General features: G+C 45.9%; 1 protein-coding gene across 1 annotated transcript in view; it reads left to right on the top strand.

The window, feature by feature from the left end:
• LOC139059024 (collagen alpha-1(II) chain-like) overlaps positions 1-25,314 on the top strand; it is a 1,291,347-nt gene that overhangs the window by 1,210,315 nt on the left and 55,718 nt on the right. The window lies entirely within an intron of this gene.

Raw genomic sequence — 25,314 nt, 5'->3', positions numbered from 1 at the left:
GAAGGCAATAATTCTACGACTGAAAAGGAATCCCTCGCCATAATTTGGGCTACAGCAAAATTCCGCCCATACCTATATGGCAGGCCATTCAAAGTCGTCAGCGACCATCACGCGTTGTGTTGGCTAGCTAACTTAAAGGACCCTTCAGGACGGCTGGCGAGGTGGAGCCTCAGACTGCAAGAATATGACGTCACGGTGATCTACAAGTTTGGACGAAAACACTCAGACGCCGACTGCCTATCACGCGCCCCCATCGATCCCCCGCCGGAAGACGACGAGGATGACGACGCCTTCCTCGGAATAATAAGCGCAGAAGACTTCACTAAACAGCAAAGCGCAGATCCGGAGCTAAAAGGCCTCGTCGAGTATTTGGAAGGGAACACCGACGTAGTACCTAGGGCATTTAAGTGCGGATTATCTTCATTCACATTACAAAACAACCTGCTCGTAAAGAACTTCTCACCAGTCCGCGCCAGCTTCCTTCTTCTTGTTCCGTGAGTGCTGCGTCCAGAAGTACTGCACGCTCTACATGATGATCCAACCACTGGGCACCTCGGATTCTCCCGAACGCTGTCGAGGATACAGGAAAGGTATTACTGGCCGCGTCTGACCGCCGACGTCGCTCGTTACGTCAAGGCATGTCGAGACTGCCAGCGACGCAAGACACCACCGACAAGGCCAGCAGGATTACTACAGCTGATCAAACCTCCTTACCGACCATTTCAGCAGATCGGGATGGATTTGTTGGGACCGTTTCCGGCGTCATCATCCGGATATAAGTGGATCGTCGTGGCGACGGACTATCTCACCCGCTTTGCTGAAACTAAAGCTCTACCGAAGGGCAGCGCAGCCGAAGTGGCGAAATTTTTCGTCTAGAACATTCTTCTGCGACATGGTGCCCCAGAAGTCCTCATCACCGACAGAGGAACAGCGTTTACAGCAGAGCTCACCCAAGCAATTCTGCAGTACAGCCATACAAGCCACAGGAGGACAACTGCCTATCACCCGCAGACGAATGGTCTCACGGAGCGCCTGAACGAGACCCTAGCCGACATGCTAGCAATGTACGTCGACGTCGAGCACAAGACGTGGGACGCGGTCCTGCCGTACGTAACCTTTGCTAACAACACGGCGGTGCAAGAAACAACACAGATCACGCCGTTTAAACTGGTTTACGGCAGGAACCCGACGACGACGCTCGACGCCATGTTGCCGGACGTCACGGACGAAGAGAATCTTGACGTCGGGACCTTTCTCCAGCGCGCCGAAGAAGCCCGACAACTCGCCCGCCTACGGATCAAGAACCAGCAGCGTACCGACAGCCGACACTACAACCTCCGACGACGCTTGGTCGAATACCAGCCCGGTGACCGTGTTTGGGTTTGGACCCCTATACGTCGACGAGGGCTGAGCGAGAAGCTTTTGCGTCGCTATTTCGGACCGTACAAGATCATCCGACGTGTTGGGGCACTGGACTATGAGGCCGTGCCAGACGGCATTTCGCAATCACAGCGGCGCCGCTCACGGCCTGAAATAGTTCACGTTGTGCAACTCAAGCCGTACCATAGAGAAAAGTTTCAACAAGAGCGGACACTCCCATAGAGCCCAGCGGCCGAATTGACTGTAGCGCACCAAGCGGATGTTGTTGACTCCTTTCGGTTTCAGTTTTAGGCGAGCGCGTTTTCAACACCAGTTGGTACACGCGGCGCCGGCACCGCTGCTCGGCGCGGCATTTTTTTTTTCGCTTCTGCTGAACCTCGCGTGGCCTTGGCGTGGAATCGTTTCATTATTAAGTAGAAATGATTGCGATTAACCTTTACAAGACTGCACCGTTTCTGTCAGCTGCAATTCCTGAAATAAAACGAAAGAAGTCTTCTGAAATGATGAAATGTGTTTTTTTCTCTATATAAATGCTCGTTCCGGGCTTCTGCATTCATCCAAAGTTTAGCACCAGCTAAGGAGCAGTCGTTGCCGCAAGATGCTCCACCGGATGCCATCACCTGAAAGAAAGTAAATTACAAGCATGTATCATTTCGGTATATTGACTTGACAGGAGTATTGCCTGTATAAGCGAAACGTGCGTAAGTGGTGAAGGAGCGGCATTACAGATAAATTCCCTTTTACGTACATTTCGCAGCAAAGACTCTTCCCAAATGCCAAAAAATCTGAACATTCGATTTTCAAGCACCCCTCCTTTCCCGGGCATTATTTCCTCCACTTTAGGTGCACAAATACACGGGTGACTGCGCTTTTCCAAAACAACTTGGCCTCAGTCTACACGATGGTACGCCAAGTACACAAAGGTGGCTACAACACAGGCTCAGCAAGCCATGTTACGCGCTCGCAGAATGCCTTCTAATCGCACTCAAGTCAGACTCGTGGGTGCAAAGCCTGTTTTCAGTCGCTCAAAATACATAAATGTCATGTTCTTGAGCTCCTCCGTGTTATCTTTTACGCGTCCTGCCGGCGCATGCAACGCTCCCGTGTCATCACTCTCGGCAATCGCTCGTCGCGTTTTCGAGAAGCGTGAGTACCGAAATAAGGTATATGTTGCTGCAGGGCTATAAAATGCGTCACAAACTTGTCCCACTAAAATTCAGTACACGCAAAACTAACTCACTATGGCCGGCTTGCTTTTTTGCTAACAGCGTCACAACCCCAGGAGCGGCGAGCAAGCCTCAAGATATCCAAAAAAAGTTACCAAATAAATCGCAATACTTTTTCGGGTCAGAGAATGCGTCACAAACTTCAACCAGCAAGATTCAGTGCACGCGAAACTAACTGCGGCACACAGCCGAGCTGCTTTTCGCTAACTGCGTCAATAAGCCAGGTGCGGCAAGCGTGCCCAAAAACAACCGAAATAAGTTACAGTAATGTTGGGGCTCATAGAAAGCGTCGCAAACATCTCCCAGAATGAGGCATTAACTCAAATTAACTGCGCCAGGACGGCGGTGCTGTTTTTCGCTAACTGCGCCACTCGAACTAAGCCTAAATCTGATTAAAATGCGCCGCACACTGTCAAACACAATTTCTCACCTTGCCGTAGTGCAGTGGTGCCGTGTCGAAATGCAGACGACACGCAAGAGAAGCACAGAGGAGGCCGGGAGCCCAATAAAATGGGCTATATGGGCTAAATGGGCTAGCTCGCGTGCACGAGCACGAGAGCTTCGCACGTGCGACCGGCCTCGCTCAATCCTGCGGCTTGTTTGGCGCATGACGTATGCACGCGCGTCTGGCGTGCCGCTAGCTTGTTGCTAGGCAACGCAACAAAAAGTTGCAAAGTATAACTTCATTTACACGCAAAACTTTTTCCCTTTTAGTGGGAAGGAACAAAAAAAATTTAAATGTTGCCTGGAAGTTTATTTCACATTCCTTTTTTTTCTGATGCTCGCGTCAACTAACGGATGTTGTTGAAACTAGGCGTGACGTGTTTCCTGTTGCCAGTTTTTGAAGAGTGTCCCCTCTTGTTGAATTTCTTTCTCTATGGCCGCACTACCAGCGATAATGAACTTTGGGACTTCGCGTAACTGACCTTTGGACTTTGTTTCTTTTCGTTATTTGTTACTTATGTTTATTAAGTGTACTTTTGTGTTTCGCTCTCTTATATTTGTAGCATCGGGACGATGCTTTTTAAGAGGGGGGTATTGACGCGTGTACTTATCTTTATCGCGCGACCACGTTTCGCCGCCTAACAAATGTAATCGCACAGCGCGGGATGCGCCTGCATGTATCCGAAGTTTCTGGAAAGTTATCGATGCTTCTATCCGGCTGTCTGTTGTCGCCGAAACCTGTCTTATCTGATTTCATCGCGTGACGCAAATGGTGTAGAACTTTGTGGAGGGCACGCGGGTCCGAACAATTAGTCTGGAACATTCGACGACTGCAGTATAAAAGCCGACGCGCTTGACCCGCTGATCAGATTTTCGACGATCGCCGACTGTGTTCGCCGCTACCGTTGTGCTTTAAGTGTACCCTGTTTTGTGGGCACAGGTTCGCCCAATAAAAGCTAGTTTTGTCTTTCACAGTACTGCTACTGTGTTGTTTAACGTCACTACCAAGTGACAATATGAATGCCTAATTGTGTGCAAACTGCTCTTATGCAGTGATGTAGAAAGCAACCCTGGCCCCCCTGTTCAGGAAATGTTCGATAAAATCATGAAATCCCAAACCATCATACAGCTGGAAATTTCGCAACTGAAAGCTTTCCAAAGTAAGCTAGATATATCTCTCAGCTCCTTAGCAACTAGACTAGATCGCATAGAACATCTGTTTGGCGACTTCAAGGCCGGTATTGAACCACTTGCTCCAATCGAACAGCACATATGAGTTCGATAAAGCAGTCATTTTCCAAGCAACATCAAAAGCTCACTTACCTGGAGGATCACAGTCATCGCTCGAATTTGAATATACATGGCATAATGGAAGATACCTCTAAAACTGAAGAGGAACTTAAAAATAAGATGATTTCTGAGGTCTTTGAAAGACGCCTTGGTGTCTCAACGTCATCCATTGCCCTTATACATATAATAGGAAAAGCAAATAAAATTCAAACCGACCTGTAATCGCATTCTTCCAAGATTTTAATGAAAAAAGGCCCTGTATGCAAACGTTAGTAAACCTAAAGGTTGAGCTTTTTCCATACAAAATGGTTATTCTAAGGAGACGCTAAGAAAACGAAAATTGCTCTGGGAATCTTGCAAAACCGAAAGGAGGATGGCAAGAGGGCTTATCTTGTTCATGACAAGCTCAAAATCGGCAAAAGTATGTACGCTTGGAACGATTCAACTGAACAACGGATTAGCCTTTCTCCTCTTTCTTCTAGTAACTCCGATTTACAGACCACCCTAGATAACCCAGCTCTGCGTGACCTTTTTATCTTAAACATAAATGCCCAAAGCATAGTGAACAAGGCAACTGCCCTTGAGATCGCTGTGTTTACTCACAGCCTTGGTGTAGTTGTTATAACCGAGACATGGCTTCACTGTGACATCACTAATGATTGCATCTTTCCTCCACCATACACTGTATTAAGGCGTGATAGGGGGTCACTAAGAGGTGGCGTAGCCATTTTACTAAAACCGAATGTTTCCGCTATAGTTCTAAATTCACCAGAAAACCATGAAAGCCTTGCTCTGAAAATCACGTATCTTGGCCACACTTTCATCTGATGGGCACTGTATAGGCCCCCTAATTCAGATCTGGACTGTCTGCATAAGCTGCAGGATTTTTTGTTCAACTACAGAAATAAAAAATTGATACTTGCAGGGGATTTCAATCTGCCAACCATAAACTGGTCTAACGAAAACCTTGGATGTTCTGAAAACGCTGACGCTATCTATAGACGACCGCACGCCAAGTTTCATCCTAGACGCCAGCGCTCGTTTCTCCCCTGGCGGAGTGATTTCATCTCCAGCGGGGGTTTCCGTCGCCGCTTCCCTTCACGGTCGCGCCCGCGTTCAGTTCGCGCTGCGCGCGAAACGTCTCTTGTTTGCGACGGCACCTCTTCGGATGACCGGAAATTATTATTGTGTTGTTAACTGTCACGACAGCAATGTAAACATGAAAAGGTTGATGCCACCAGTGAAATTCTGCCGATTTACAAGAAAATGCTACGAAAGAAGCAGACGACAGACATGGATTACTGCGGTGCGCCGAGCGAAGTAAACATCTGGCAAACGAAGCGAGCTCGTTCATTGATCCCTCCTGAGTGTATGACGGTTTCTGTATGTAACCCACGTGAAATTAATAATTACTCGGTACATAATCCTTTTATTCATATAAAAACTTGAAGTTAAACGAGCGCTTGTCCTGTCTTCTTTCTCGTGTTTCGTTTTTGTGTGCGCTGTCTAAGAATGGAAACCACGTCTGTTGTATGCGCTAGCAGTGGCCGAAGTTCACGCGTGCCGAAAGATTCAATATGTGCATGATGCATTGAACATGACCGGAGTTCAATCCCGCTTCACCACTGCACCGATCGATCGGGTTACTGGACGATACACACCCGCGTCTTGGTCGCGCCGGCATTGCTGAAGCAGGAATGATTAATAATACTTTCAACTTCCGTCTCTTGAGTACTGTTAAAAAATGACCAAGCTGTCTACATTGCTGCCTCTATTCCATATTGTAGAGGACGTACTAGTTAAAGTTGTGTGCGCATGTCGTACTTGTGCTATGCAGCGATATATCTTGTTTATTTCCGCACAGTGTCGATAGAAGTCCGTTGTCGCCATCAGAGACAACACGGATTTGTAGCAAACATAATGTGAGAAACTGCAAAAATGACTTTAGCTCGTTGGTGCTGTATGATGTGCCGCATCGTATGTGCTGACGATTTTTCCGGCGGCACATACGATGTCGTTTCCAATTACCTGCTCAGCGTCCCTTACATGGTTAAGCAGACGCTGCCGTTTCGCCGCATTGCAGCCATAAAAATAATCGTGAAGCCTACCGATCTTCTTAAAGGCAAATATAGCGTGTGCAGCTTGTTTCACACTAGGGGGAAAACTCGGAACGTATTGCGTGGCGATGCGGCAAGCAATGAGTCGTGCGGCGGCAGCAGCTCGAGCAGGCGCACAGGCCTGAGGGGCAGTGTCGTGATCTGCATCGTCTGCGACGGCGGCGCGCGCTGGCCGCATTTTCAGGAAGCGTGGTACTGTCAGGGGCAGTGCACCGATTTCATCGGTACTGCAGGAACTGAGCTGATAGTCTTTACTAAACGTTGTGCGTCGCCCCACTCTGATCCTTCATTGGCGATAATGGAGTTCCACAAACTTCTTTTGACAACATGGTTCATTTGTTCTTTCGAAAGTCCGGAGTACTGAGCGTGTGCACGTATATTTCTTCACTGTGTGTGCTACCGTAATGAGCAGCGACAAAACGCACCAAGATGTGCGCGCAACGTGCTCAGTCTTTGTTTGACTCGAAAGGAAAAGAAAGCACTCCACCATAGGAGTGGAACACGGTGAAACAAACGGACACGATTAAATGAACGTTTTAGGTTCAGACAATGAGCTGGAAGTGATTTTTCTCGACAATCATTCGCTACACCAGACAGACCCTGCCCGCCGGTGGGGAATTGGACACGTCACGCTCGGAACTTCAGTTAGTAGCTCGTCATGTCCCCAGCGGCAGTGATGACAGCGCTTATCCTGGAAAGCAGTGAAGTGTAGAATGACTTGATCAGGGATGTGCTCATTCGCTGCACGTCTCAGTCGCTGACGACGGTGGATCGAAGCCTATCCTCGGGCGACTGATAGAGGGGATGTTGCGCCAGCGATACTTTCAACGAGCCCCAGACATTTTTAAATGATGTTGGCGCCCGGGAATTGAGGCGGCCGCTCCAAGAGAGTGACTGCGCGCTCTTCTAGCAGTTCTTGCACAGCACGAGCAGTGTGGATCGGCGTCCTATCGCGTTAGAATATATATAGTCGCCTTCCAGAAACGGGCCGTCAAGAATGTGTGGAATCAGTACGTCGTCGTCTATGACTGCCATGCAGCGATGAACTTACATTCGAGGCGTATCAGTGGGCGTCGCGCAACGCTTAGCAAAGAATATCGGCTCCTTTCACGCAGTAACGATGTGATCAGCGCCCTGCACCTGACAGTAGAACGTTTCTCGACAATGCGGCCAGCGTGCGCCGCCGTAGCAGACGACGCCGTTCAAGATGCCGCCCCTCGAGCATCTGCGCGAGCTGCTGCCGCCGCTTGGCTCAAGCGCTCGCCGCATCGCGATGCAATGCGCTTCGAGTTTTCCCCTAAATGTGAGAGAGACTGTACACCGCCCTTCGAAAGAAATGTCCACGCGCACACACCGCGCGCGGCGCGAAACGTGCGCAAACACGCGCAGTGCAGGAGGCAATCAAGGCGGCGCGAACGAGAGATGGGAGAGGGGTACCACCGGCTAATAGAATTTTGCTCCGCATGCGGCGCTCTCAACGCCGGCGCAGCAGCGCCGCTCTCGGTGCCGTTCTTGTCTATGATATAATGTTGTGGCACAACCTTCAGCAAATAGTCACCGAGCCAACTAGAATACATGGTTCTGCTGAGTCAATCTTAGATTTAGTATTCATAAAATGCTCTTTTTATGATTACACAGTATCTGTTCATGACGGGATATCTGATCACAAGTTAGTAGTCGTATCTTTACCTGTAGTCCACGGACGTATAGAAAAAGCAAAACATAAGAACGCAAAATAATATTCAAAAGCACTGGATGAATTCACCCTTGATTACTTGGAATTGGCTTATGAAAGTATTGAGGGAACTAGTGTCACACAGTTATGGCACATGTTCAAGGAACACTAAAAATTGTATCAATAGCTTCATACCCGATAAGAAGAGGCATTTAAAGAAAGCAAATCACTGGATAAATCGGCGCATTATTCACCTAAAACGAAGGCTTAAACATCTGAAAAAAAGCTTAGAACGCCAGTTTTAGTCAGTTAGCTATTTTAGCAGGAGAGCTTTCTACTAGCAATAAATCAGCAAAAAAACATTACTTTATAGAGAGTCTTCCACAATTTAACGAAATGATCCCTATAAATTTTGGAATCACCTTCGAACTTCCCACAAGCAAATAAATCAAATCACTGTGCATAACAACGTGGTTACGTGTCCTCAATCAATTGCTACGCATTTGAATGCCTACTTTCATTCTGTATTTTATGAAGAAAGTGCCATTGAACATGTGTTTGAACTTCCTCCTGAAGAATCAATTACTGTATCCTACAAAGGCGTTGCTGAATCCCTACTCCGGTTAGATACCAAACGTTCGCATGGTCCAGATGACATACCAAACGCCTTCTTACGCCGTTATGCTGACTCATTAGCTCATTTCTTAACAAAATTTTCTGTTTATCCTTATCGTCTTTTTCATTGCCCCCCGACTGGCTAACAGCCAGAGTTGTGCCTGTGCATAAAAAGGGGGACCGTGCTTGTTTAAGCAATTACCGTCCGATTTCTTTGACGAGTACCTGCTGCAAACTAATCGAACACTTATCGCTAACCACATACTTGAAATACTAAACTCTAAAGGATGCTTGTCTCCATTTCAACATGGCTTCAGGAAACCTTTTTCAACTGTCACGCAGTTGCTTACTGCTATCCATAACTTTAGTTCCGTATTAGGTATATCTGGACAATTGGACATACGTTTTTCAGACATCAGCAAAGCGTTTGATAAAGTTCCCCATAATACCCTTCTTGAGAAACTGAAATTATTAGGCGTGCCCTTGACCTTAGTAAACTAGATTGCTTCCTACCTACAAAATCGAACACAGTTTGTGCATATTGGTGGCATCTCTTCCACGTTACTTCCAGTGACATCTGGCGTGTCTCAAGGAAGTGTACTAAGTCCACTGTTCTTTGTGGGTTATATAAAGGGCATTGTGTATTCCATTGATAGAAATGTTAAAATTGGTTTATTTGCCGATGACTGCATGCTGTGCACCCCAATAATTTCTGTGGCTGACCAAATATTACTGAATGATGCTTTCCGCGAAATTGTGGCCTGGTGTGACAGATCAGGACTGGTCTTTAGTTCTGATAAGACTGTGCTTTTGCGCATGACCAGAAAGAAACGTCCTATCCCCTTTAGTTACTTTGCTTACGGAACTGCTATCTCGGAAGTCGAAAAATACAAATATTTAGGCGTTTTAATAAATTCACAGCCTAACTGGAGCGACCATGTTGATTACATCTGTTCATCTGCGTTAGAAAAACTTGGAATTTTGAAACACAAGCTCAAAGGAGCACCCAGTCACCTTAAGCTATCAGCCTATAACTCTCTCATTCGGCCCAAACTTGAGTATGCGGCTATAGTGTGGGACCCGTACGCCAAAAAAAGATATAGCAGAAATAGAAAACGTGCAAAGACGGGTTGTGCGCTTCATTTACAATAAATTCAAGAGAACTGCTTCCCCATCTGCTTTAATGACCTTCAACGAAATTAAACCTCTTCATATAAGACGGGAAATTGCTCGATTAACGTTTCTTTATTCCAAGATTCTTTTTCAAAGATTCCGGTACGCTCGACGTTAAGAGGCATTGCGTATACAGGGTGGCCAGTTTCTCTAGAACAATGTGCCCACCATCCTTCAGTAAATCTGCTGTTACCTGATCCTCCCCAGCTGCCTTCCCCCTTTGCATATCTCCCAAGGCTTTCTTTACTTCTTCCGGCGTTACCTGTGGGATTTCGAATTCCTCTAGACTATTTTCTCTTTGATTATCGTCGTGGGTGGCACTGGAGATTTATACAGTACCAGTGCCACCCACGACGATAATCAAAGAGAAAATAGTCTAGAGGAATTCGAAATCCCACAGGTAACGCCGGAAGAAGTAAAGAAAGCCTTGGGAGATATGCAAAGGGGGAAGGCAGCTGGGGAGGATCAGGTAACAGCAGATTTACTGAAGGATGGTGGGCAGATTGTTCTAGAGAAACTGGCCACCCTGTATACGCAATGCCTCTTAACGTCGAGCGTACCGGAATCTTGGAAAAACGCTAACATAATCCTAATCCATAAGAAAGGGGACGCCAAAGACTTGAAAAATTATAGACCGATCAGCTTACTGTCCGTTGCCTACAAACTATTTACTAAGGTAATCGCAAATAGAATCAGGAACACCTTAGACTTCTGTCAAGCAAAGGACCAGGCAGGATTCCGTAAAGGCTACTCAACAATAGATCATATTCACACTATCAATCAGGTGATAGAGAAATGTGGGGAATATAACCAACCCGTATATATAGCTTTCATTGATTACGAGAAAGCATTTGATTCTGTCGAAACCGCAGCAGTCGTGGAGGCATTACGGAATCAGGGTGTAGACGAGCCATATGTAAAAATACTGAAAAATATCTATAGCGGCTCCACAGCCACCGTAGTCCTCCATAAAGAAAGCAACAAAATCCCAATAAAGAAAGGCGTCAGGCAGGGAGATACGATCTCTCCAATGCAATTCACAGCGTGTTTACGGGAGGTATTCAGAGACCTGGATTGGGAAGAAATGGGGATAAAAGTTAATGGAGAATACCTTAGTAACTTGCGATTCGCTGATGATATTGCCTTGCTTAGTAACTCAGGGGACCAACTGCAATGCATGCTCACTGACCTGGAGAGGCAAAGCAGAAGAGTGGGTCTAAATATTAATGTGCAGAAAACTAAAGTAATGTTTAACAGTCTCGGAAGAGAACAGCAGTTTACAATAGGCAGCGAGGCACTGGAAGTCGTTAGGGAATACATCTACTTAGGGCAGGTAGTGACTGCGGATCCGGATCATGAGACAGAAATAATCAGAAGAATAAGAATGGGCTGGGGTGCGTTTGGCAGGCATTCTCAGATCATGAACAGCAGGTTGCCATTATCCCTCAAGAGAAAAGTGTATAATAGCTGTGTCTTACTAGTACTCACCTACGGGGCAGAAACCTGGAGGCTTACGAAAAGGTTCTACTCAAATTGAGGACGACGCAACGAGCTATGGAAAGAGGAATGATAGGTGCAACGTTAAGGGATAAAAAAAGAGCAGATTGGGTGAGGGAACAAACGCGAGTTAATGACATCTTAGTTGAAATCAAGAAAAAGAAATGGGCATGGGCAGGACATGTAATGAGGAGGGAAGATAAGCGATGGTCATTAAGGGTTACGGACTGGATTCCAAGGGAAGGGAAGCGTAGCAGGGGACGGCAGAAAGTTAGGTGGGCGGATGAGATTAAGAAATTTGCAGGGACGGCATGGCCACAATTAGTACATGACCGGGGTTGTTGGAGAAATATGGGAGAGGCCTTTGCCCTGCAGTGGGCGTAACCAGGCTGATGATGATATTCACTCATCCAGGGAAAGTTTGGAATTTCTTCTTCACCTTATGTTACACCTTCAACTACGCGAAAACCCCGTCACCAGCATACCAATGCCCTAACACCATATTTTGCGAAAACAAACTTGTTTAAGTACTCAAACTTTCCGCGCACAGTAAACGATTGGAATGCACTGCCTGAACAGATTGTCTTAAGTGACAGTTTTGAAAGAAATTTTAGCAATGAATTTTGATGTGCAGATTGATGTGCAATGTATTTCCTTTGACTTGTTTCGCTCATTTGTGTCATGTGTCAAACATTTTGTCTTTGTAATAACTTTATGGCGTTTCTGAATGTGCCTTGTTATCTGCCCTTCCTGCTTGGACCACATGAGGTCTGCAGCATTACGAAAATAAATAAAAACACCTGTGACGGTTTGTGGGTCTTTGGCCAATACCATTGGAAATGCGACATTCGCTATTCCTTTGCGGATTTGCTTATTCTCATACGACTCGTGCATAGGCGGCTTTATGCGCTTACACAAGACGATGACGTCTTCACAGTAACTGGTGAAGTGCTCATGGGATTGTTGATTGCGTTCACGAACTGCGCACTCGACAACTGAGCGGAGCTTGCGTAGCGCGGGGCGGCCGAAAAATTTCTCGAAAGTGGTCTCGAACAACGCCCAGTCATTGTTCTGAGATTCGTGATTGCGGAACCAGAGATAGCCGACGCCGGTCAAGTAAATTATTACAGCCTAGACACATCGCCCGATTGGTTGACTACGCTCACCCTCTGGTAATTTGCCAGCCAGCCCTCGACGTCTTGGTCGTGAGTCCCGCTGAATATGGGGGGGGGAGGGGGGTGATGACGCTGAGGGAGCGCGTCGGAACAGACAGTGGCTGGAGTCTTGGAGCCTCGTGTGGTGGTTGCTTGCGGCATCGCTAAGGCTGGAGGTAAGGTTCGGCTTCGTAGCTCCAAGTTGAAAGACTGGGAGACTACACAGGATCTCCACCAAACCGTAAGGGTTTATTTACCAGCGTGACTGTGCAAAAACAACCCTGGGCCAAGATCGTCGATCGATAGCTCGTACTCTCCGGGTTGGCGGACTTCGTCGTCTTCTCTCAATAGTTCCTCTCTCTCTTTCCCACTACAATATGTATATATTACTTGATTATGTCTAATGTCAAATTTTGTACCCGCCCCTTATGTAAAACCCCCGAAATCGGTGATCTTTAGGGAGAATAAGCTGCACCGAACTGAACAAATTACCAACAAGCATGGTGTCCCGCGTACACTGGCAAAGATGAACTCATCTCATCCCACGTCTATGAACTCTCGCTGTCAAAACGCTGGCATGAGGAAGCGAGGTAGCAGCAGCGAGCAAATTGACAGTCGTGCTCTCTCTTGCTTCAACCCGAACAAAGCGGCGAGAACACGGCGCACACGAAGGAACCTGCCCTCCGCGCACCTAGACTCTGTCCCCATGGCAGAGGCGCGCTTTCAAGATGGGCACCTAATGGCCGCGCTTTTTTGCCGTCTTCCTTCTTTCGTTGCGCGCGGCAGAACAAGCCGCCACCTGAGGTCATCCTCACACGCTCTCACTCGAAAACACAGCATACGACGCACGGACACAATGTACATTGCCACATAATGCGGAACATCACCGTGATGCGGGCGTTGGCGTCAACACCGCAAAGGCCCTGCAGTTTCTGTATATTTGTTATCGCAATAAAATGTTATGTACGACGTTCGAGACAGGACAGCAGTGGTATGCATCAGAGTGCAAGCATTGATATCTCATATTCCTGTTAAATTTGGAAAAAAGAATGTTCATCTTGCTCGGGCATGTAATGCAAAGGGCATATAACTGGCGGATCATTAGAGTTGCAGAATGGGTGCCAAAGGAAGGGAAGCGCAGTTGAGGATAGCCGAGAATTAAGTCCGGTGATGAAATTCGGAAAAGAATCGGAAGAGTCACTTATTACTGCTTACGTGTGGGAATGCGAAAGCATTATAGTCGCTTTGGTGAAACGTTTTTTTTTCCCACGTTTCTTGTCCACGCAAGCCTATGCCCGCGAAAAATGAAAACGCGCCCGCTTGCCCACGAGGAGTTCTTAACTCGAAGAACAACCCGGTGGAATTTAATTGGACAGTAATGATTTCTATTTACACACTTATTTTAAACGGGAATGGCGTGGCAATAAATCCTGCCCATTGGCTCCGCCGTCGCGTGCCCATCTACGCACGTACTAGGCTACACCTTTAGTTAGTCAGGCGGCTGCGACGAGACGTGTGCCATGATACACGCACGAGGCACACATTTAATCAACCGGGGCTATGGAGTCGTCGTGGCGTCATTCTTCTTCCCGCTACCACTCGGTGCGGACCCAGAATCATGTGCTCCAGCGGAGCGGTGATAGCGGCCTCTGCTAGACGCGAAAGGAGGGTTGAAAATGAGGAAGTCCATGACTGCGAGGTCATTTCGCCTACAGTACTCAGCGGATGTGTTGTGTTTACCACCGTCTTTTTTTTGCATGGTGACATGCGATTTAGACCCTACAGGGATGAGGACCTCTGCGACGCCTTCGCGAACGCTGATGCGCTTCCCGACATGGTGGCGTTGGGGGAGTACCAAATCAACCATGTTTGGGCGGTGAATCGCTACAGTACCAAAGCAGCAAAGAAGCTTGCCGCTCTTAAGGAACTACAAGTAAAAAGACACCGCTGCATTATCCTCGATCTAGACGAACAGCACGTGAAACTACGGCTGCACTGGATGTCGCAAAACGTGGTCGACGACAACTGTCGGACGGTTCTGGCTGCTTACGGGAACGTAATCGAAGTGACCCCGGAATGTTGGCTTGTCTCAGGTGTCAAGGAGAAGCTGTTCACAACGAGGATTGTTCTCCTGAAACTGAAACCCGGTATGACGGTTGATGATCTGCTTCACCAGCTACGCGTTGCAGGAGAGTTGGCCCTTGTGTAGGCACCTGGGCGGCCTATGCAGTGCCTGCACTGCCGCGTTACGGACCACGTTCGACGTCAATGCAAGGTGCCACGCGGCTCAAAATGCAGGCTCTATGGTCACGTAGACAACAAGTGCGTCTGCACATACGCGGTAGCTATGGAGCTGGCATCGCAAGACAAGCCGATTGAGCGACTTATGGACGTCGACGACGTGAATTAGGCGGCGAAAGGAGCCGATGAAGTAGGCAAGCCCGCAGGAACGACCGACCCGTCGGGGCTTTCCACTGGTAACACAACAACGTCCAGCAAAGGAGGGACACATCCTGAGGAGAAGAAATTGCCTGCCTCTCGGGCGAAGACGTCGGAGAATGGGGACAGTGGTCCGGCAGCCAAGGTCGTCGAACCAACGAGCAGCCCGGAGAACGCGTACCTGAGTGGCGGCCGTGCAGCCAGCGTCTCCGCACCAGCCAAGCGCCCTTGTGTCCTCACCGGCAAAAAAGGGGACAAGGTGGCACCCTCCAGCATCGAGGAGCCGCCTGCCAAAACGACCCAAGCCCGGTGGACCAGTCTGCGGCTGCGACCTAACGTTTTCTCTGAGATGCGAACCAGCGATGCCGCACCTACGTTGCAAAATTCGGAGCCTGCACTGGGTGGCTCCGCCACCAATGAAGGCGGCTAGCCGCGCACTAGGCGCGAGGGGTAAGAACCATGCTCTCGGACTTTTTACCCTTTACGAAAATGGCTCCTGCATCTCCGTTGAAAGTAGCCACACTTTATGTAAGAGGCTTGGCAGGAAAGAAAAACCAAGTCAGGTGTATCGCTATTAACGGACCACTACATTGACATCATGGTCGCGTAGGCAACAAAAGTTGATGGGGAGGAAGAGACCGGGACCATGGTACGACGTTTGACTTCTAGGTTCTACGCTGTTGTAAGCCATGCCATCGGCACATTTGGTTGTGTCCTCTTTATTTAGAAATTGCCGGGTCTCGACGTGCATGCTGATTTTTTGTGCTTGTCAGGTTGGTGTATTGCTGTCGATTTCACATTCAGCATTACGAAATTGCGTGTTTTATGTTTGTACGCACCAAATGTAGTGGGTGAAAGGGACGCATTCTTCAAGGTGTTGAACAGCGCATCAGTCTCGATAAACAGCTTATTATCATGGGCGACTTCAACTGTGTCCTGCGCGCTTTCGATCAGACCACTGGACCCAAGACCAGTGTTCGGGAGCGCAAGTGCTGAGGTAGTGTCGCAATTAATAGACAAATGGAGCCTCGAGGATGTGGCGGAGTGTATGCAAGGCGCGGGTGGTGTGAGGTACATACATTTTCATCGTGCAAGTCATGCCCGTCTGGACTGCATTTATGTAACGCTGGACGTAATTCCAAAATGCATCATTTATCAAGTAGTGCCGGTGTCTTTCTGAGACCACTGTTTAGTTGAGTGTGGGATAGGGTAGCAAAAACGTGGCAGTGCTTTCAGCTGAAAACTGTGTAAGTTAAATAAGAAGCTGATGAAAGGCAATGCTTTCAACCGTGCGGTAATGGAAGAAATCGGCAAAATAGAGCGGAGTAATGAACTGAAAATATGGCGGCAGTGGGAACTTTGTAATGAACAACTTAAGTTACTTAAGTCACGAGTTATATCAAGTAGGCGAGCTCGAGACAAACCCTGGTTTAACACAGAGTTACGTGCCCTTGTTCGACGACAGCGACGAAACTATCAAAGATATAAGGCGTCTAATTCGCCAGAGCATTTGGCCTTGCTGAAAGCAACAAAAACTGAATTTAGGCAAAAGTCCGACATCGCTAAGGACTTCTATTTCTTTAATCTAGGAGAAAGACTTGTCAGGGATACCAAAGAATTTTGGAGGTACGTGAAGCGTAATGGCAAAGACAACAGATCAATACCTGCTTTGAAAAATGAGGAAGCTATTATTCATGATAATGAGTCTAAAGTTGAAATTTTTAGCCGTTATTTTTCATCTGTCTTTTTGCCGTCTAGCTCACGTACTGTCTGTTTTGAATTACCTGCTGAAATAGACCCCATGCCAGAAGTTACCTTTTGTGTCGATGGTATCCGTAAATTATTAAAAGATGTGAACCAGGCTAAGGCATGCGGCCCTGATGACATTCCTGCCGCTATCATACGGAACTGTGCGGACGCGTTATGCTTTTATTTTGTCCGGATGTTTCAGAAGTCTCTAAATGAAACTGATATGCCAGATGATTGGAAGTTAGCGCGAGTCGTGCCCATACATAAGAGTGGGGTGCGTAACTCCGTTCAGAACTACAGGCCCGTTTCCTTAACTAGTATAACCTGCAAAATTATGGAGCATGTAATATACAGTTGTGTTATGGACCACTTAACTAAGCATAGTCTCCTAAGTCCCTGCCAACATGGTTTCAGGCGTGGTTTATCGTGCAATACACAGTTGGTAGAGTTTATTCATGATTTAGCCTCGGCAGTTGATAAGCAACAAGTTGTGGACTGCGTTTTTTTGGATTTCAGTAAAGCGTTTGATGTAGTCGCACACAGTCTCCTACTCTCCAAATTAAAAGCTTATAACTTGGATGGTAAAATAATAGCGTGGATTGCCGAATATTTGTCATTGCGGAAACAGGCTGTGGTTCTGAACGGTATATCTTCGCAATATGCATCAGTTACGTCGGGAGTTCCCCAAGGCTCAGTGTTGGGGCCACTATTGTTTTTGTTGTATATCAATGATATTTCAACTGGTATACAGTCTTCATTCAGGACGTTTGCCGATGATTGTGTTGTTTATAGAGTCATAGATGCCATTTCCGATTCACAAATCCTGCAAGTTGACCTAAACACTATCGCAGACTGGTGTGTGCGTTGGGATATGTCGTTAAATATAAATAAGACTGTTCACGTCACCTTTACAAGAAAACGAGCTAATCATCCCTATAGGTATAGAATTCATGATTCAACTCTAAAAGTAAGCAAGGAATTTAAATATCTAGGTGTGTTTTTTACTTCTGATTTACGATGGAACAAGCATGTTAACTATATTGGAAATAAGGCAGCATCAGTCTTGGGATTCTTGCGGTGCAATTTTAGTCATTTACCGAGTAACTTGAAGACGCAGTTGTACTTTAGTCATGTACGTTCAATACTTGAATATGGATGTGTTTGTTGGGACCCACACACATCTGAGCTTATAAACAAATTAGAAAAAATCAAGAATAGGGCAGTTAGATTTGTTCTTGGTAATTATAGCCGGCAGCTTAGCATGACAGAAAGCAAACCTAAACTTAAATGGCAAGAGCTGAAGGCTCGTAGAAGGCATATTAGATTAAAATTTTTTCACGATATTTGTTATTCTAAAACAGGCATAATCCGCGATAAATATATCCAGGCACCACATTATATATCTAGGCGACTTGACCACTGTTTGAAGGTCAGGGAATTTTCTTGTAGGGGTGACGTCTTCCGTTATTCTTTTTTTGTTAGAACTGTTCGAGATTGGAACAGTTTGCCATCGACCATTGTATATATTACAGAAAATGATGCTTTTTACCACGGATTGAACTAATTTGTTGATGTATTGATTAAAGTTTGCAACCTCCCTGCTGTAATGCCCTACGGGGCGATGCAGGTAACTAATAAATAATAAATAATAAATAAAAATAAAAGCAATAGAGCGGTCTTGTTCCATTGCGTACGAGGAGAAATTAAATGAAGGCAATCTAAGGTCTGTGCATGCAAAACTGCTCGAAAACGAATGCGAAGCGCCTGGTAAATGGATTGATGACATTAAGAAAACAAAACAAAAATTGAAGTGATAGAAGAGGAGCGCTATCGCGGATCGTTGGTGCCGGCGCGAGCGGAACCCGTAGCTGCAGGGCAGGCTCCGTCGAAGCTACCGCTCCGAATTGGAAAAAAAAAAAAAAACCACGCTCGGCGACATCACATACACAACATAGAATTGGGAGGTTCCTCATTCGATGATAACGAACATATAAGCATGTGTTTTTCAGTACTACCAGGCATTGCTCGCTTTACATGTTCCCGACACGAACACGTTTAAGGATAGGTTTCTTGGGGCACGGCCGCGCCTCAACGATGAGCAGAAAGATAGGTTAGAGCTGTTAATAAACCGAATCAGGGATAGAAAGTGCGATAGACAATATAAACCCTAGAAAATCCTCAGTTGCTTTCTTGTAGATATATATATTGTGCAACTCGCAAATAAACGAGCTGGAAGTCAGCGCTCTGTTTCTTTTTATGGCCGGCTCGGCTTGTTTCCTCCTTTGTATGTTGCGCTGTACCAGTTCTAGAATGCAATACCAACTCGCCCAATCCTCAACCCTAGTGCACCTCTAGAATATAATAATGGCGGCGAGACATATTGGAATACGCAGGCGCATGATACACGTGGAAAGGCGGAAGGGTGGAAAGGAACGGGCATGCCGATTTTTGCTAGAGCTACCGTGTGCAACCTGTTCTTTATGAGTAGGCTATTGTATTTAATGCAAGTGTTACATTGTGCTACATCGAATTTTCGCCATTTTGGTGTGAGCTGCGCAATAGCGAAATTGCAGGCAAACGAACTTGTTTAGAGGAGTTAAGAATGGTGGATTAGGCCGGACACACCTTTTTTTTTTCTCAGACAGATTTTTAAGAATTTTTTTTTCCTTCGTGATGTCAGCGATCCTTTTTTGCGCACGCTATGCCAAATAAGGCTCGCACGCGCATTGCCAGACTTTTTTGTGCCAACCGAAATGCCCTCGGGAGATATTTCTGGTTATCTTAGAGAAGTTGTCGCAAGTGTACGATTCCTTGCAAAGAGGTTTTCAAATGAATATTTATCTATTGTCAAGAAGGGAATGTTGTACAAGGATTTTTGTGGCGTTGTTCTGCCAGAGCCCATGTACAGAGCCTTGTACAATGGAGGCACTGGAAGGGACGTGTTAAAGAGAGTAAAAAATGTATCTTGTGCCAAGGCTTAAAGGGTCTGTCTGTCTGTCTGTCTGTCTGTCTGTCTGTCTGTCTGTCTGTCTGTCTGTCTGTCTGTCTGTCTGTCTGTCTGTCTGTCTGTCTGTCTGTCTGTCTGTCTGTCTGTCTGTCTGTCTGTCTGTCTGTCTGTCTGTCTGTCTGTCTGTCTGTCTGTCTGTCTGTCTGTCTGTCTGTCTGTCTGTCTGTCTGTCTGTCTGTCTGTCTGTCTGTCTGTCTGTCTGTCTGTCTGTCTGTCTGTCTGTCTGTCTGTCTGTCTGTCTGTCTGTCTGTCTGTCTGTCTGTCTGTCTGTCTGTCTGTCTGTCTGTCTGTCTGTCTGTCTGTCTGTCTGTCTGTCTGTCTGTCTGTCTGTCTGTCTGTCTGTCTGTCTGTCTGTCTGTCTGTCTGTCTGTCTGTCTGTCTGTCTGTCTGTCTGTCTGTCTGTCTGTCTGTCTGTCTGTCTGTCTGTCTGTCTGTCTGTCTGTCTGTCTGTCTGTCTGTCTGTCTGTCTGTCTGTCTGTCTGTCTGTCTGTCTGTCTGTCTGTCTGTCTGTCTGTCTGTCTGTCTGTCTGTCTGTCTGTCTGTCTGTCTGTCTGTCTGTCTGTCTGTCTGTCTGTCTGTCTGTCTGTCTGTCTGTCTGTCTGTCTGTCTGTCTGTCTGTCTGTCTGTCTGTCTGTCTGTCTGTCTGTCTGTCTGTCTGTCTGTCTGTCTGTCTGTCTGTCTGTCTGTCTGTCTGTCTGTCTGCCTGCCTGCCTGTCTGTCTGTCTGTCTGTCTGTCTGTCTGTCTGTCTGTCTGTCTGTCTGTCTGTCTGTCTGTCTGTCTGTCTGTCTGTCTGTCTGTCTGTCTGTCTGTCTGTCTGTCTGTCTGTCTGTCTGTCTGTCTGTCTGTCTGTCTGTCTGTCTGTCTGTCTGTCTGTCTGTCTGTCTGTCTGTCTGTCTGTCTGTCTGTCTGTCTGTCTGTCTGTCTGTCTGTCTGTCTGTCTGTCTGTCTGTCTGTCTGTCTGTCTGTCTGTCTGTCTGTCTGTCTGTCTGTCTGTCTGTCTGTCTGTCTGTCTGTCTGTCTGTCTGTCTGTCTGTCTGTCTGTCTGTCTGTCTGTCTGTCTGTCTGTCTGTCTGTCTGTCTGTCTGTCTGTCTGTCTGTCTGTCTGTCTGTCTGTCTGTCTGTCTGTCTGTCTGTCTGTCTGTCTGTCTGTCTGTCTGTCTGTCTGTCTGTCTGTCTGTCTGTCTGTCTGTCTGTCTGTCTGTCTGTCTGTCTGTCTGTCTGTCTGTCTGTCTGTCTGTCTGTCTGTCTGTCTGTCTGTCTGTCTGTCTGTCTGTCTGTCTGTCTGTCTGTCTGTCTGTCTGTCTGTCTGTCTAATCAAGGCAGCACTTGACTTTAACCAAAAGAACAGGCTGGATTCACGAAGGAGCATTGTAGAATGAATCATATCAGTGTTGCCATTCTGATAATTCAGAAATCTGTGGAGTACTATCAACCACTCGTTATGACTATCATGAATTATTTTAAAGACGTCTTCAAAGAGGTTTTCAAATGAATATTTATCTATTGTCAAGAAGGGAATGTTGTACAAGGATTTGTGTGGCGTTGTTCTGCCAGAGCCCATGTACAGAGCCTTGTACAATGGAGGCACTGGAAGGGACGTGTTAAAGAGAGTAAAAAAATGTATCTTGTGCCAAGGGCTAAAGCATTTTTTTTAATTACACACTGGAACGTTGCCAGTAAAAATGTTTTTACAGGAAAAGGGCTTATTTCTTCCATGGGAATCTCACTGCCTTATGTGCAAACAACGAGAAATGATAGGTCATGTTTTCTTTTTTTTTCATTGTTGGGGAGGGGTATTTCTTGGGACGTACTACAAAGAACGATAAAGAAAGACTTCCCACCCGACCTTCATGGATTACGTTATCTACCCATTACTAACGAGGATGGCGTTCCATTCGATTTAATAATGTTGATGGGCCTCCACAGTATTTGGCGCTCTTGAATGGCGGGATGCTACTGTGATCCAGACGCACGACCTGCGCGAATTAATTTTCGTGAAACTGTGCGTCGGTTTGTTGAGTTTTTGAAGGCCGCTGGCCATACTCCCGAGTGGTTGTCAAGGGTGGAGTCTCTGGTGCCTCTAAATGAACTTTAATGTGACGTAGCCAGCCCCCTGCCAGCCTGATTATGTTAATACCACGTGGACATTGTATGCTGTAATATTTGTTTTGTTTATTGCTGTAGCTTGTCGCCGTGGCGTCGGAGAAGCCTGCTCGCCTCGCATCCCGCAAGCCCTGGTTCCATTCCCACCCCAACCAAAATCTAGTTTACTTTTTTTACAGGAACCTCGCTGAGAAGTTCGACGTCAATTCGAGTACTTTTTATGTGGCTTTACTCTTTGCCGTCGGTCATTTTTGGTACCATCATTCGGTTACGCCGCCGACTACCACGCCAGGTTTTTGCTTAATGAGGTATATAATGTTTTTCCATTATTATACAGGCTATATTTGGAATCAGCTAGCGCAAGACAGGGGTAACTGGATATTGCAGAGAGGAGTCTTGGCCCTGCAGTGGACATAAATATGTGTTGATGATGATGTTGATGTACGATCTTTGCCCACAAGGAACAGGCCAGAAAAGTATCTTTTTTTTGCCGCGGTATGGCATGCGTACATAGTTGATGGCTCCTCGACGAACACTGACTGAGAGGCAGTAAGTGCCATTTCTCCGATGAGAGTAGGAACACTTGACGCCGAAGTAGTTTCGAATGCGACTCGTTTTCTTTTGGAACCACGGTCAGGGGACCGATTGAACAGCGTGTCAAAGAGGTGACGTATAGGAAATCATATGTACACCTTCGAGTCACGTATGACAAGAGCTGTCTGTAAAAATTGCAAGCGAAGCCATAGCCGGCTTGTGCTGAAGGACATTTCCAGTTTTCTGCCTGGTGTTTCCGCCTGTCGCTCAAAAAAGTGGCACAAAGTATTTGTTCTTGTCGTAGATTACGCTTATTCTTTCTATATTTTGCCCATTTCGACAGGAACTAAACTTGTTTAGAGTAGTTATGTGCCTCGTCCTTAAAGTTTATTAAATCGATGTGCTACTTCAAAATTACTGTAATTTACCACTTTAAGCATAACACTGTCCCCGCTTTTTTGTCGTCCTTTTATCTCTAGACCTCTTTTCACTTTCTTATGCGCTAAAACATCCCTTTGGCTAAATTGTAACTAGAAGAACTGCGTGTTGTAAATATTTGAGTGCGTTGCTGCATGCCGCTTAACAGTGAATTTAGTGTTTATCCGGAAAAGCTGCTAATTAGTAATGCAGTGGAAGATGTTTCTGACCTGCTCTATTATAGCATTTAGTTCATTGCGCTTAAATATAGCCTTTGGTGGTATCAGTCAGGATCACGCTTCGGCATGTTCAGGCCATCTTGCTAGCCAGTGTAAAGGAGTGGTAACTTTTGGCCCTCCATTTTAGGCATGCCCAAAGATGTAGCCTTTTTCTATAACCAAACTACTTGCTGTGATTCTTCACTTGAAGACCAACGTTGTACCTTTCCTCTCGTCTCTGCATACCTTTTCATTTTTCTTACACGATGAAACACGCCCTCGTCTAAACTCCTCATAGCCACACTCACGGTCATAAATACGGCAACTCGGTTTACATTGGACTGTTTCTCGCTTCTTTTTCTCGAGTTTATTTAGTTCATAAATCGCATTGTCTAACTAAAAAGTTCGGCCCTCCAACTTCTCCCTGAACCACCAGCTCGTGCTTCTGGAAGCGCAGAGAACTTTCAAACAATTCTGTCCGTTGGCAAGTCGCGCAAAAATGAACAGCAAAGAATTATTTACATTCGTGATTTGTAAAAATGCTTGCTACGACTTGTTTTTGTTTAGATATCATTTTTAGCATGCTTGTGAACATTCATGATTTTCAACATTTTCTTCGTGCTATGCAGAATCAAATATTTATGGGGCGAGATTTTTTGTAGACTGAACCTAATTTTTGTAGAAAATTGGCCTACTTCGCCTAGTTCAGGAGGATCACCAAGACCTTCCGTGGCTAAGAACGTATATATAGGCGCCTGCAGGGAACTTCGCCAAATATTTGCCAAATGTACCCTACATCGCACGAGCACCGGATTTCAGGAGGGCGGATTCCAGGCAGGCAGTGACTATTCCTCTTCCCTCCCGATTCACGACCTTGTGGCCTGTATGGCGTACCAGAAGCTTTTATTTGGCATGGTGTACACTGGCCGGCCAGTTCCACCACATTTTATGCCATTGGAGAAAGTGCAGTAGCTAGAAGAAGCACGCGATACCATATTTAACATGCTCAACTGGCGGGGTTCATATGATACCATTGCTCTGTCGGAACGACTGTACAGCCCAAAATGGACGGGCCTTATCGAGAAAGCATGGTTTTCATAACCGCGGATATAGGGCACATGCAAACAAACCACTCAATGCCAACATTTGGACGCTTTTTATATCAGGAAAGAAAGGCATGTACTACGTTAACGAGACGTTTACGCTCTATTTGGTAACAAGGTGTAGCTCTTCAATTTTTGTTTCTTTGAACTGGGGAACCTGGTTGAATGTCCATTATTGTCCATTTGTGTTCTTTCTTACTGCTTGGCAGTGGAACTCCAACAAATTAATTGTGAGAGTAGTGATGAAGTAATCTGGTTCTGTATTTACAGTGCTAGTTTTATTTGGGCTATAATGGCTTCACAATGAATGAATGAATGAATGAATGAATGAATGAATGAATGAATGAATGAATGAATGAATGAATGAATGAATGAATGAATGAATGAATGGTGTTTTTATTTCTTTTCACATTGGAAAAGAGGAGACAGGACTAAAAGCTGGGGTACAGCTTGACGAAGGTCCCGCCCCTTCAAACGTTTGACAGCAGAGCACTGCAGAAACATCACGAAAAATACAACAATTGCAACAAAGTAATATTGGAAACAAATGCACTTTGAACAAAAGAAAAATCTAGTATAAAATTACAAAAAATCCATACATATTTATATACACATACAGTTTCGCATTTATGCACATATGCACACATACAGATACATACTATATGCACAAGCAATGCACACAGATCTATGTACACGTATGGACAGGTGGGCTAACATGCACTCATGACTGTAATATGTCAATAAAGATATTACGAGATTCTGGTCTATTTGGCATAACTGACAAAATAGTCTTATTTCATTATTGGAGTAGCATATAGGATCGAAGTCTTCCTGTGCGAGTTGATTAAGCAGAATGGGTACTGTAAGTGTTAATGATTGTTTATCTTAATTGGTCCGAGGTGTACAAACGTGCCATTCCTCTTTATGCCTAGTATCACGCTTGCTACGGTTAGATTTTAAATCAGCCAGAGAAAACACAATAGAGTTATTAGACTTCAAGAATATTAGACTTAGAATATAGAATTTAGACTTCAAGTATAACCTGTAGTTCAATATTAAACGATAGTTGTGTAAAGAGAATACAGGCAAGATTTCAAACTTTGAGAACAGATTTACCGAATAACAAGTTATTTTGGGCTTTATTTTCCTTACGTTTTCGTTGCGAAAATACA

Source organism: Dermacentor albipictus, chromosome 4, assembly GCF_038994185.2.
Source record: "Dermacentor albipictus isolate Rhodes 1998 colony chromosome 4, USDA_Dalb.pri_finalv2, whole genome shotgun sequence".
Classification (NCBI taxonomy): Eukaryota; Metazoa; Arthropoda; class Arachnida; order Ixodida; family Ixodidae; genus Dermacentor; species Dermacentor albipictus.
Note: the sequence above shows the minus strand (reverse complement) of the source record. Positions and strands in the feature narration are given on the sequence as shown.